Source organism: Prosopis cineraria, unplaced genomic scaffold (genome assembly GCF_029017545.1).
Source record: "Prosopis cineraria cultivar Desert tree isolate PC_DT_omini unplaced genomic scaffold, ASM2901754v1 PC4, whole genome shotgun sequence".
Lineage (NCBI taxonomy): Eukaryota > Viridiplantae > Streptophyta > Magnoliopsida > Fabales > Fabaceae > Prosopis > Prosopis cineraria.
The window spans coordinates 43,210,370-43,224,406 of NW_026555335.1; the positions used below are offsets into that span (position 1 = coordinate 43,210,370).

At 34.5% G+C, this 14,037-nt stretch overlaps 1 pseudogene; it reads right to left on the bottom strand.

Moving 5' to 3' along the window:
- Nucleotides 1–1,785: 1,785 nt before the first annotated feature.
- Nucleotides 1,786–12,732, bottom strand: LOC129309040 (peptidyl-prolyl cis-trans isomerase CYP26-2, chloroplastic-like; annotated as a pseudogene).
- Between the last annotated feature and the right edge of the window lie 1,305 nt (nt 12,733–14,037).

Here is a 14,037-nt window from a genome sequence, read left to right on the forward strand (position 1 = left end):
TTACATGGAATCCCGAGAAAGCATCAAACCTCAAAGAAAGGGGCATACGAGTAATAGTGTTTTACGGTGTCCACGTTTCTATCATGTTACGACAAAATCTAATTATGAGTATAAGTAATTGAGTTATTTCTAAGAGATCTGGGATTAACTTGTTCAAAATGTGAAATTATCCAAAACACCATTTGACCGCACTTGACTTTCTGTGACTATTTTGACTGCCAGACTGTCGGTTGGACAACCCTAGTCCCGCCGCCCGTCCGGTGTCTTATTGCTAAGTTGATATCAATAATAATTTTAATATTTTAATTATTTTAAATTAATACTTTGCACAGATTTACAAATTTTTATTGACCAAAAAAACAAGTTTTGCACATCCATATAATTTCTCTCCTAGCATAGTTACAATTTTTTAATTTTTAATTAAAAGCAAATATGTTTTCCAAAAAAATATCACGGGAAAAAATATTGGTGGCGGTTTCAAATCATTAATTTACTTGCCAAACAGGAGGAGAATGTTTAAAAATAACCTGCAACATTTATAAAGATGTGTAAGAAATTAACCGGATTAATTAGAAAGTTATCAATTTGACTCGCAAATATTAAAAGAGAACTTGTAGGTCGTCGAAGGATGAGAAAAAAGGTTGCACTTTATTTTTGAGGCAAAAAATGGTAAAAATTGTGGAAATTCCATGACGTAACTAGAAAACGTGAGAAAAAATTTTAAATGGATATGTAAACATGATGAACCTGTAATAAGTACACTAGATAATTTTTATTTAATTTAATTTAACTAGGGCGATTGTCCCTCGAATATTTACAGTCACTGTGGTTATCATCAACCAATAAGAAAAGGAAAAATGAGAGTAAAATTCTCTCAAATGATATAAATGACAATTTGGTCTCTTAAAATAATATAATTTCACCAAAATTTTTAAGGATTTATTTGTCAATAAATTTTAAAGTGAAAAGATCATTTTACTTTTATTGAAAATAACAAGTTTCAATCACAACTTTTGTTTTATAAATTGCAATAGTAGAACAAAAAATCACATCCTGTCAAGTGTAATTTATGTTATTGAAAATAAGCTCTAATAACAACTTTTGTTTTGTGAATCATAAGATTTGAATAAAAAATAATGATTTGTCAAGTGTAATTTTTATTATTAAAAAAAGCTCAATCATAAATTTTATTTAAGAAATAACAACTTTTGTTTTGTGAATCGTAGGAATTGAATAAGAAATCACAACCTATCAAGTGTAATTTATGTTATTGAAAAATAAGTTTTTAAAATAACAAGCTCTAATCACAACTTTTATTTAAAGAATAACAACTTTTATTTAAATAATTGTAAGAATTAAATAAAAAATTATTATTTGTCAATAAAAGTAAAATGATCTTTTTAATTTAAAATTTATTAACATAAAGACTTCTATAAACTTTAGTGAGATTATGGTATTTTGAAGAATTAAATTATTATTTATATAATTTAAAAGATTTTATTGTTATTTTTCCTTAAGAAAATGAAGACACTCCATGAGCAGGGATGGTCGACGCTAGAAATTACAAAATATGTCTATTTTTACATTCAGCAGCCCTATTTTGTTGGGATGTATAGCTACAAAAGTTGGGGTGCATGATGCCGTAAGTTCTAAGATCCCAACATGGTGAAGAATATAGTGCCAGTATTAAATTAATTTTGATTCATAGTATGGAACTTGATGAACGTAGATGGTACCGCAGACTCGCCTTTTAAAAAGTATACCCAACAAAGACAAGCGTGGTGATCAGTAAAGGAAACTGATGAGACCCAGCCCATTGCTCCCACCAAGACACAGAGAAGCCTCAGGATTCAAAGTTTCAAATTCCTAGCACAAGGAGTATAATATGTAAACAATTGATTACAAGTTCTATGTTCGGAGGCCTCAGAATCAAGTCCTAAATCCTAGCACAAGGGGTGCAATGTTCATGCCCTGGATGATTCTCTTGTTTTCTGCATTGTTAGAGCTTCAGGCAAAGTGTTATCGTCTCCTTCTGCTTCACCTTTTGCCTTGCCTATCCTCATCAAAGACTTTGCAAGTCGATGGCAGGGGACTTGCGGGCAGTATCCTACCCTGACCATCAGGACTTTGGTTCAAGTCTGCACAGAATTCAAGCACTCTCTTTTAATCCTCTTTTTAAATAAAGCAAAGTTTTCAAGGCATTTCCATTCATCTTCACAGTGATCATTAAGCTCCTGCCAGAGGGACATCATTTTGACATGATAGTCTTTCAACTCCCTGTGATTTGCTTCATCTGCCGGACTTGTGTTTTAGTCTCTAATACTTGTGCGGCATTATCACCACCGGAGTACGCTTCACGCTCCGAATCCCAAACCTGTTTTGCAGTGACCAAGAACATGAATGCACGCCTCATTGATGGAATCATCAAGTTGGCCGGCCATGATGACACGCGCATGTTCACCATTTGCCATCACATTGACTAGCAGGATTGTCTGTGGTGGCCACTCGTGTCTCTCTGATAAGGTAGCTTTTCGTCTTCCCTCTACCTTCAATAGCGAGTTTGATTGCCTGAGCTCACTCCCAATTTTGAGCTTTTCGATAATGAGTCGGAAGGAGGATCTGTCTAGTGAATAGGGTGTCTACTGAAGCGAGGTTTGATTTGACTCCATGATTGCCATTGATCTATTCTCTAATGAATTCCCCATGTTTGGTCAAGTGTCGTATGATTTTGAGTCCCACTTTGGTTGGGAGATAACTCAATCCGTCCATATGTTTTCCAGGTGTGTGTACAAGAAAGAATAAAAAAGTATATACACAATGGACAACAAAAGTTAGCATCACAAATCCCTCTAAGCAAGCATCTACTATCCCTAATAAAGATCAACAAGCATCTAGTATCCCTCAAATCAGCAACGTGTCGGAAATAAAATCCATTGAAAAGCCACAGGTTCATCTAGTATCCACTAAAAAATATAAAGTTGTCTATTTACAACAAAACCTTGATTATGGGCAATAGCTACAAGTTCATTCTTCAATGCAAGTATTGTTTGAACTGGTTTTTATTACCAAAAGACATGTGATTTATGTACATGCGTCAATAACTTCCCCCTATCTGCCATCTGGTTTGTTTTCCTGAAAATATTTTCATATATCTTAAAATTTCTTTTCTTTGTCCCCTTTAAATGATGGCTAATGGTGCTCGAAAATTTTGCTGGCCCAAAAGCTAACAAGTTTGTGGTTGGAAACGTCGCTTAGTTAATTGCAAGTATGAATCAGATCAGCATGTTTTGTATACCGATATTCTAGATTATTCTCAAGCAGTTGCTGACATAGAGGATAGCCTCATTGTCCATTCTATTGACACTGCTCAAAATTTGGAAACTGATAGAAATTCCAAAAATTCAAGTGGAAGGTCAAATGGATCCTAATTCTGTAGTCTTTGATTAAAGCCTATGCGGAGCCACGGTGGGATTATGGGCATTCTGTCCCATTTCTCAGCCTGTTGCGATTTTCAGATTCTCAGGATCTATAGAAATGAATATTGAAAATACTACTGGAATTAGCAGTCCACTCAGTAAAAGTGATCTCGAAAGTACACAAGGTATATCTATAACAATAACAAGCCTTTATTCCACTAGGTGGGGTCGGCTACATGGATTGCAAGACGCCATTGTGCTCTATCATTTATCAAGCTTTTAGGAATATTATTAATTAAGAGATCGCGTTCAACAACTTCCAAGAGTGTTCTCTTAGGCCTTCCTCTACCTCTCTTAATCGGACTCAAAGTTATATGTTCCACTCTTCTCACTGGTGCCTCCCTTGGTCTTCTTTATACATGCCCAAACCATCTCAACCGATTTTCTACCATTTTTTCCTCAATAGGTGCCACCCTCACTTTTTCGCGTATGTGCTCATTTCGAATTTTATCTTTATGTGTATGTCCGCACATCCATCGTAACATTCTCATCTCTGCTACTCCAACTTTATGCTCTTGCTGTCCCATTAGAGCCCAGCATTCACTACTATATAACATTGCCGGTCTGATAGCAGTGCGATAAAACTTTCCTTTAAGTTTATTAGGCACCTTACGGTCACAAATAACTCCTTTAGCTTTTCTCCAATTAAACCACCCAGCTTGAATTCTATGTGAAATATTTCCACTGATTTCGCCATCATTTTGAATAATGGCTCCCAAATATCTAAACTTTTCCACTTGAGGTATAATTTGATCTCCCAATTTCACTTCCAAATTATTTTCGAATAGTCCTTTACCAAATTTACAATATAAATATTCCGTCTTACTTCTACTCAGACGAAAACCTTTCGACTCCAATGTCCTCCTCCATAACTCAAGTTTGCAGTTAACCTCTTCTCTTGTCTTTGCTATAAGAATTATATCATCCGCGAAGAGCATACATTTCGAGATTTCCTCTTGAATATGTTCCGTCAAAACATTTAAAATCAAGTTGAACAAATAAGGACTCGGAGATGATCCCTGATGTAGTCCAATCTTTATAGGAAAATCCTTTGTTTGACCACTAGGCGTTCTTATACTAGTTTTTACCCCCTCATACATATCTTGTATGGCTTTAATATAAGCAATCCGTACTCCCTTTTTTTCCAACGCTTTCCAAAGCACTTCTCTTGGTATACGGTCATAAGCTTTTTCCAAATCAATAAAAACCATGTGTAGATCTTTATCTTTACAACGATACTTTTCCATTAATCCCCTTAGTAGATAAATTGCCTCTGTAGTTGATCTACCTGGCATAAAACCAAATTGATTCTCAGAAATACTTGTCTCTAATCTCAACTTGTGCTCAATTACTTTCTCCCACAATTTCATTGTGTGGCTCATGAGTTTAATCCCTCTATAGTTAGTACAATTCTGAATATCTCCTTTATTTTTATAAATAGGAATTAATGTACTTCTCCTCCACTCATCAGGCATTTTCTTGGACCGTAAAATCACATTAAATAACTTAGTTAACCATCTCACTCCTTCTTCACCTAAACATTTCCACGCTTCGATAGATATACAATCAGGTCCATTGGCTCTACCATTTGCCATTTTCTTAAGAGCTTCCTTTACCTCCTTATCACGTATTATTCGATAGAATGACAAATTTTGTTCTCCTTTACCAGTTACTAAATCCTCTAAGTTACTAGATGAATCTTCTCCATCATTGAAAAGTTTAGAAAAATAAGTCTCCCATCTATTTTTAATTTCATTATCTGTAACTAAAATTCTTCCCTCTTCATCCTTAATACACCTTACCTGTTCTAGATCTCTTGATTTTCTTTCCCTACTCTTGAAAATCTTATAAATATTTTGCTCTCCTTCCTTCGTCTCAAGGTTCTTATAAAATTCTTCAAAAGCTTTAGAACGAACTTCACCCACAGCTCTCTTAGTTTCCTTCTTAGCCATACGGTACCTCTCCCAATTTTCCTCATTGTTACACAAATGTATGGCTTTAAAACAGTTCTTTTTATACTTGATTTTATCCTGTACACTATTATTCCACCACCAAGACTCCTTATCTCTCGGACCAGAACCTTTCGATTCTCCCAAAACTACTTTTACAACCTCCTATATCTTTTTCGTCATATCCTCCCATATGATGTTAGCACTTCCCTGAGAATCCTAAATTCCTTTATCCAAAAGCTTTCGCTTGAAAATATCTTGCTTCTCACCTTTTAATTGCCACCACCTAATCCTTGGTGTTACTACTTGTTGATGTTTTTGGATTTTACTCATAATACACACATCAAGGACTAAGACCCTATGTTGTGTCGTTACAGCATCTCCGGGGATCACCTTACAATTTTTACAAAGTTTTCTATCTGTGTTCCTAACCAAAAGAAAATCAATCTGTGACCTTGATGCTCCACTTTTGTAAGTGATGAGATGCTCATCTCTCTTCTTGAAACAAGTGTTGGCAATCTTAAAATCATATGCCAATGAGAAATCAAGAAGAGTTTGTCCTTCATTGTTTAGCTCTCCAAAACCAAAACCATCATGCACCCTCGCATACTGACCAGCTTCCCTCCCGACATGCCCATTAAAGTCTCCTCCAATAAAAATCTTTTCACTCTGTGGTATGTGTCGAATCAACCCCTCCAGATCCTCCCAAAATAATTCCTTAAGACTGGCTTCTGTCCCGACTTGCGGCGCATAAGCGCTAACAATATTAACAGTCTCACGTCCAATTATCATTTTTAAAGAAATAATTCTGTCTCCAATTCTGCTAACTTCTACAACGTTCTTCTTCCACTCTTTATCTATAATGATGCCTACTCCATTACGTGCACTTACTTTTAGAAATTGCTCATATATATTCTTTTATTGGAGGTAATCCTATTTAAGGTATAGTCGGGTATTAAATATGAGCACTTCTTCTAATAAGAATTTGAACCTTGGTTTGTCACATTATAAGAGACTAGCTTCTTCCACTAGACTTAATCCTCATTAGCTGCATGTTTCCCATTTTAAATACCTGTAATTATTGCTATTGATTCTTCATGTGGTTTTCTCTTTCTTCTATATTCGATCAATTCCTCCCAGCAAAAGAAAACATTTTGTTACACCTGGATACCGATTGCCAAATATTCACAATTGCGTGGCCCTGTAATTTTACTTTGCTCTCATTTGCATTTTGAAACAAGAACGGTAGGCATTACGCAGTATCAGACAATGGACTTTGGTATATATGAGACGTGATCTCATACAAAGGAAATAAAGCAGAGAAAGGGAATGGATTTTACTTCTTGTCATCCCAATACACACAGTTAGTAACCGCAACTTTTGAATAAGGGCGATTGAACCCTCTTTCTGCTACAACAGCCCTCTTGTCTCCTATTAGTTTTGCTAGCCTCCAATATCATAATTTGATTAATAATGTCATAGCTGTAGATTCAACATCAGATGGCAGCAGGCACGTGACAAAACTAGCCGTAAGGCTTCATTAACAGTTCTGATTTTAACCCAGGCCCCAGGGGATGGAGGACTGCATTATTTTATTTTAAAATGTAATTAAAAAATAAATCATGATTGCAAGAGTATAATAATAAATACAAAAGAGAATTTCTACATCCTTATATGCCTTTACGGCACTTGGAGATGCATGAATAAGGTAAATTTCTCATGGACAGAACTTGATTTAAGTTTTCTATTGTTCGTAGTTAGATTTTCCATTCCATTCCCTATCATTTAATGCTAAATTGTGATGTGAAAGATGGACAAACATGGAGATGACAGAATCAAGAGATGTAAAACTCACCTGAAATAAGGAGAACTAGTATTCTCCTGGACAGTTTTCACCTGCGCAATCCTCTTTACAACCTCCATTCCTTCCACCACTCTTACAATAACAAGAGCTGATGCATCTATTTCTGGAGAATCCTTTGTGGCAATCACAAACTCAATCCCATTGGGTTTGTAATAGTCTCAGCTCACCAAGGGCCTCTTCCCGTAAACTTTCGCCATACTGGATATACCTCTCCTTAGGCCCCACATGGGATGACCTTTTCTAAGAGAGCGTTAGGAGATAAGGCTTCCCCATAGTAGTATGTGAGATTATTCTCCTGTGATAAATACCGCAAGGAGAGCCTCCCCATATTCGATCTTTCAACCTCTCCTACTTAACAAAATTGAGGCTGAACCTAGTACTACTGAGCTAAGTCACAATAATGCCCACGCTTTCGGCCAAGTTCTTAGTGCCTGCACATCCCTCATATGTTCTCTCCCACTCTTCAACAAGACTCTCCGTTCCCAAATTGCTTCTTGTCCTCTTTGCAGTTTCTGCATCCACCCCATAGGATCTAAGTCTACCATGTTACACACAGGTGGGCATGATTTTGATAAACTCTTTTCTTCTGTAGCTAATGCCCACAGCTCTGTTAACAACAATGATTTTAAAACTGGACTGGACCAGACGGTTAGACCGGTTCGACTGTCGACCGGTCTACATTTTGGCTGGGCCAAAAGGGAAAAATCATGTGAGATGTTGAGTCAGGTTGAGCCGGCCAAAACCGCCAGTTAAGTCAGGAACTAAATTTGAGCCGAGAACCGGGTCTGGTTTTTAAAAGCTGGATAGTTCAGTGTTTTTTTTCCTGTATGTTTAAGCCCTAAAAGAAAAGGAAAACTACAGACTCAGGTAATCAGGTTAGGTGTACACGTTTCTAGCTTCCTATTTCAGTGTTTCTTTGCTTTGTCTTTAAGCTACAATTCCAAGCTTCCCACTTTGTCTTTGAGCTTCGATTTCAAGCTTCCCACTGTGACTTTGCTAATTCACTGCTCCTCTCCTCCCATTTTTTGTGACTTTGGCAGTGCGGCGGCACCAGTGACATTGACCAGAGCATGCATTTCTGGCTTTCTATTTTTGGCTTTTTGCTTTGTTGAATGTTTATCACTTTATTGTACTTTTACGCTTTATCTTTGTCTCTTTGAGCTTCGATTTCAAGCTCTTCTACCTCTGTGACTTCACTGATTCCCTTTTCCTCTCCTCCCATTCTCTGTGACTTTAGTAGTGTGGGGTGTGATTTCCTTCCTCTTCCCCTATCGATTGATGTCGACAAGAACAGCCACAGCCCACGACTGATCTTTTCTTCCTCTTCCTCGTCCTCACCGATCTATCCTCTTCCTCGACTATGGGACACACCGAAGTCAAGAAGCCATTGACGGATTAAACCACAGACACAGAGTGATAGGGCAGAGCATCTAATCTCAATTGTGATCATGTTTTCTTCATCCTTCCCATTCAGTTGGAGTTCTAAATCTTTTAATCTTCTTCTTCATTTAGTCTGGCTCTGCTTCATTGTCTAACGGTCTAACTAAGTTTTAATTTTTATGTATTTTAAATTTTCAATTCCTTAGAAGTTTAAATTCCTTATCTATTGGAGATCTGATTTGATTGAACGCTATATATGGCTGCATATAATGATTGTGTAATGGATTTTAAGCTGCCTATAAGCATTCATTGACAATGCATCAATTAGTTGATACTTGATAGCCAATTCGAGATTGACCACTGGAATGCATCAATTAGTTGATACTTGATATCTTAACATATTTCAGACATCATTCATTGCCATATCTTATGTGCCTGCATTTTCTTAAAAAAATTATTATGTAATTCGCATGACCTCTTCATTCCTTTTCTTTCTTTCTGTCTATAAAGTATAAGAGATCTTCTATTGTGCTATTCACATGACTCACATTAGATTTTTGTTTGCTCTTTTTTGTTTGTACTTTATATATTGATTAGGTCTCTTAATGACAAATCTAAATTTTGTCTTGTAGAAAATGACATCAAAAATGCTTCAACTACTACATCAACACAATCTGTTAGATCAAAAATAGATCCTACATGGGAGCATTGTGCTAAGGTCAAGCTCCCAAATGGAAAAGTTTGCCTAAAATGTTTGTACTGCGCAAAAGAATTTGCTGGTGGAGGGGATTCATAGAATGAAACAACATCTTGCTAGAAAGAAAGGGGATGCAATAAGTTCCAAAAAGGTGCCTGCTGATGTTCGCTACTGACTCAAAGAAAATTTGAAGGAGATTAAGGAGAATAAAGGTAGCAAGCAAGATAATTATGAAGAGGACAATCCATATGGCCCTAATGTCACACCATTAGAAAGTAATGATGGAAATTCAGAAGAAATTTCTACTCCTCAATCTCAAACCCTTAAGGAAATTCAACCACAAAGTCAAACTCAACTTGGAAAAAGAAAGGCTCTTATTAATAAATATTTTGCACTAAGGACAACCCCAAGAGCACAGCTAGGGATACGAAGTGCACTTGCAGGTAAAGAACTTGTATGTAGAGCTGACATGGCTTTTGCTAAGTGGATGTATGATTATTGTATCCAATTGAATGTTGTCAATTCAATATTCTTTCAACCTCTGATTGATGCATTTACAGCTATTGGCCCTGGTTATAAAGGGCCAAGTTATCATGCCATGAGAACTAAATTACTGCTTAATACTAAAAAGGAAGTTCAGTTAATGGTTGATAGTTTTAGAAACTTTTATGATGATACTGGTTGTACAATCATGGTCGATGGCTGGCAAGATCAAGCAAATAGGTAATTGATTAACTTTCTTGTCTACTCTCCTAGGGGAATTATTTTTATTAAATTTGTTGATGCATTAGACATAGTCAAGGATGCTTAAAATTTATGCAACTTGTTCATTGAAATGGTTGACTTTGTTGGAGTTACAAATGTTGTGCACTTGATAACTGATAATGCAACTAATTATAAAGCTGCTGGGCGGTTATTATGTGATAAATTTCCTTTTATTTTTTAGTCTCCTTGTGCTGTACATTGTTTGAACTTGATTTTAGGAGATATTGGTAAAATGGATGTTGTGATTGGCTTGGCAACACGTGCATCTATGGTGACAAAGTTTGTTTATAATCATGCCCTTTTGCTTACTTGGCTGAGAAAAAGAGAAGGTTGGACTGAAATTATTCGCCCTGGGGTGACACAATTTGCTACCACTTTTATTGCATTGAAAGTATTCATGAGCATAAACATGATTTGCAAGCCTTGGTAACTAGCAAAGTATTTTTAGATTCTAGATACTTAAAAGGAGAAAAGGCAAAGGATGTGACTTCAATAGTGTTGGATAATCAATTTTAGAATGATTGTAAAATTATGATCCAAATTGTTTCACCACTTATTCGGTTGTTGAGGATTGTTGATGCTGATGAGAGGCCTTCACTTGGGTATGTATATGATGGCATGTATAGGGAAAGAAAAACTATCTAGAATATATTAATGAATAAAAAGCCCTTCTACAAGCCTTACAGAAGAATTATCAAGAAAAGGTAGGATTCTCAACTTTGTCAGAAGCTTTATGCAGCAGCTTATTTCCTGAATCCTGTGTTCTTTTATGATAAGCAGAGCTTTTGTAAAAAACTAGAGGTTATGGCTGGATTTCTTGATATTTTGGATAAGACAATCACTTCTAACAAAAGAAAGTTTGTGCAAGAAAGTTTGTTGTATCAAGATAGAGTTGACAGCTTCGGTTGTTCCTTGGCCATTTCATCTATAAACTCATTGTGGCCAAGTAAATTTTAATGTTTTTTTCATTTAACTTTAATACTTTTTATAGTTCTTACTTATGTTTATCTTTGATGCTAAATTTCACAGATAAATGGTGGAAAATGTTTGGTAATAGTACACCAAATGGTAAAAAATTGGCAATGAGACTCTTGAGCCAAACTTCATCTTCATCTAGTTGTGAAAGGAATTGGAGTGTTTTTTTGAAAGAATACACTCTAAAAAAAGGAATAAGTTGGAGTATAAAAGGTTAAATGATCTTGTGTTTATTCATTACAACCTTTGTTTGAGAAATAGGTATATTATTTAATTATAGCTAAACTTTTTTTTAACATGATTTTAATTATAAGTTATTAACTTCTAAAGTTTTAATACTTTAGTTATGTGTTTTAGAGTTTATAACAAGAAAAGATCTTTTGATCCTATTGGTTATGAAAGTATTGGTGACATTGAGTATTGGATTATAGAAGATGAAGATTCTCCCACCCTTAATTATGATGAGATAGAAGAAGTTATGCTTTATGATGATATAATAATTCCACAAGTTTCTATCAATCAAGATGAAGGTTTGATCTTTGGTATTTTCTGGTATTTAGTCATGTTATTTTTTTCCTTATAATATGTGTTACTTATTAATTTTAATACTTGATTTGTTACATTGTTTAATAAAGGTAATAATGAAGGAGGAGGCAATAAGGTTCCGATTGGGGGTGGATGTTCAATCATAGGAGGATTTGATTTGAGATCTTTTGCCCAAAAAGATGTTGAAACTTATAGTGATCATGATTTGTAGGAAACTCATGCTTGGCTTAATCAGGATCCACCAATCTTTGACAAGTCATGAATAGATACATATGATGTTATGTTTGTTTAAATTGTTGGTGTGTTGTATTGTATTGCTTTGTTAGTTGTTATTTTGTCATATGTTGAAGTTGAAGTTGACTACTTAACTTGATATTTTAATTATTTGATTTTATGTTTACATTATTATATAGATATATAATTTTTAAATTTAATTATTATGTCACTGGTTCAACCATTGATCCAACCTGATTAAACCACTCGAAACGCAAACCACTGATCTCTCCGATTCAATGTCCGGTTTGGTTATAAAAAAATTGGTTAACAATCTTGGTAAACCTGTTGACATATTTAGTTCTTTAAAATAAATCCGACATCAATTTTTCAATAATCAATACGGGCAAACTTTATTCAAGCTCATGCGAGAATTTTTATGACCGCACAACATTGTCATTTGATGCTGCATTACCTATCAACCCCAGCGGGGACATAATCTCCATAAAGTCCCACGGTAATGTGACCAGCAGGTTCACCATCAATGGATATGTCAAAGAAGACGGTCTTGGTGGGTTTTCTTTCAGTGTAGCCATTAGTATCGACAGTCAAATTCTCTGGTGTCTGGTCACTTTCTTGGGCTCTTGAGATTCTCGAGTTCGTTTCACTGCTTTTCTATGTCGATGAGTGATAGGAATTATAAAGATAGAGGCATAGAGTTTGAAACAGATTTATTGGATAAGGAAAGCAAATAACGTTTGTGCTTTTTGTATCTTCAGCAGCTGTTTCATTCGTTTTCTTTGCCCCTTGCTTATCATACCCATAGCCAATAGATATACAATTCTCTGTAGGTCCCCTTTTGGTCATGGAGTTTTATTTAGATGTTTTAGATTTAAAGTTTTTAAAAATATGAAGAATATAATAATAACATAAAATTAAGCATGAGCTATATAAATTTAATTTAGATGATTTAGATCACCCATATAGTTTGCTAACTAGTTTTTTCTTCAAAAAATTACTTTATATAAAATATTATTGATTGATCTAAATTTAAGTTAAACCGGGCCTCAACTTTTTTAATATAACTTTTTTATTTACAAGACTTCAACTCACAAATTTGTTTTAAAGGATTTTTTATTAAAACTCAATTAGTTAGCTGTTAAGTAATTGAGACTTAGGAGTGAATTGTGAGCTTTTTATTTAAGAAAAATTAGAGGAAGCCATGCATTTATTCAAAATTTGAGATAACTTTACAAATTACAATAATAAGTCTCCTTTTTTTTAATATTCAAAATTTGTCCCATAACCTTTATATTTAACAAACAAAATTTATGTGTTTAATTCAAACAATAATAGTTCTCATGTCTAAATATGGAGTTGGATTTCCTCCTTTATAAAGGAGAATATATTAAAATTTAGACTGTTAAATTATATTTGATGATTTAAATTAGATAATTTTTTAAAAATATAGAAGGAGTAGTAAAGGAACAATGTATATATGGGAGAGCAGTTTCTACTCTCTTTTTCCTTTACTTTTCAATCATGATTATTCATTAAATTTATAATTAAAACAAATTCATTTAATAAAATGATATCAATGGTTTTGGAAAGTTGAGGGAAAAAAATAAAGGGGCATTTTCATATGTTGCCCATTTCATAAGACCAAGTGAAAGAAATATCCTCTCTTTTCTCAAACTTAAAAAATGGCCTTTTTAATATTTATTTTATAATTAATTTACAAAACTATTCTTTTAATATCTGCGTTTTGCAAATACTAGAAGATTCAAAATACAAGAAATCTTTGGAACGAGAGAGAAGATGCGTGAGAGAGATGAACGTAAGATAGCAAAGTAGTATGAGAGAGCCACATTTATGACTGCAAGAGACAAATGCAATGTGAAATACATCCACAGAACGGAGCACGTCGGCAAGGAAATAGAGTTACAGGTTCATGAATTTTATTTTATTAGTTTAGGTATTTGACTCTCTGTGATAAACTAAAAGTTCAAAAATATTTCTGGATTGTATTTGATCCATTTTGGACAAATGATTATATATTTTTTGTGTTATTAATTCACAATACTATATCATTGATATACTGTTATATATTGCTGATATACTATCGCAAATCAACATAACTAGATAATTAGATATAAACTTGTTTGTCATTGA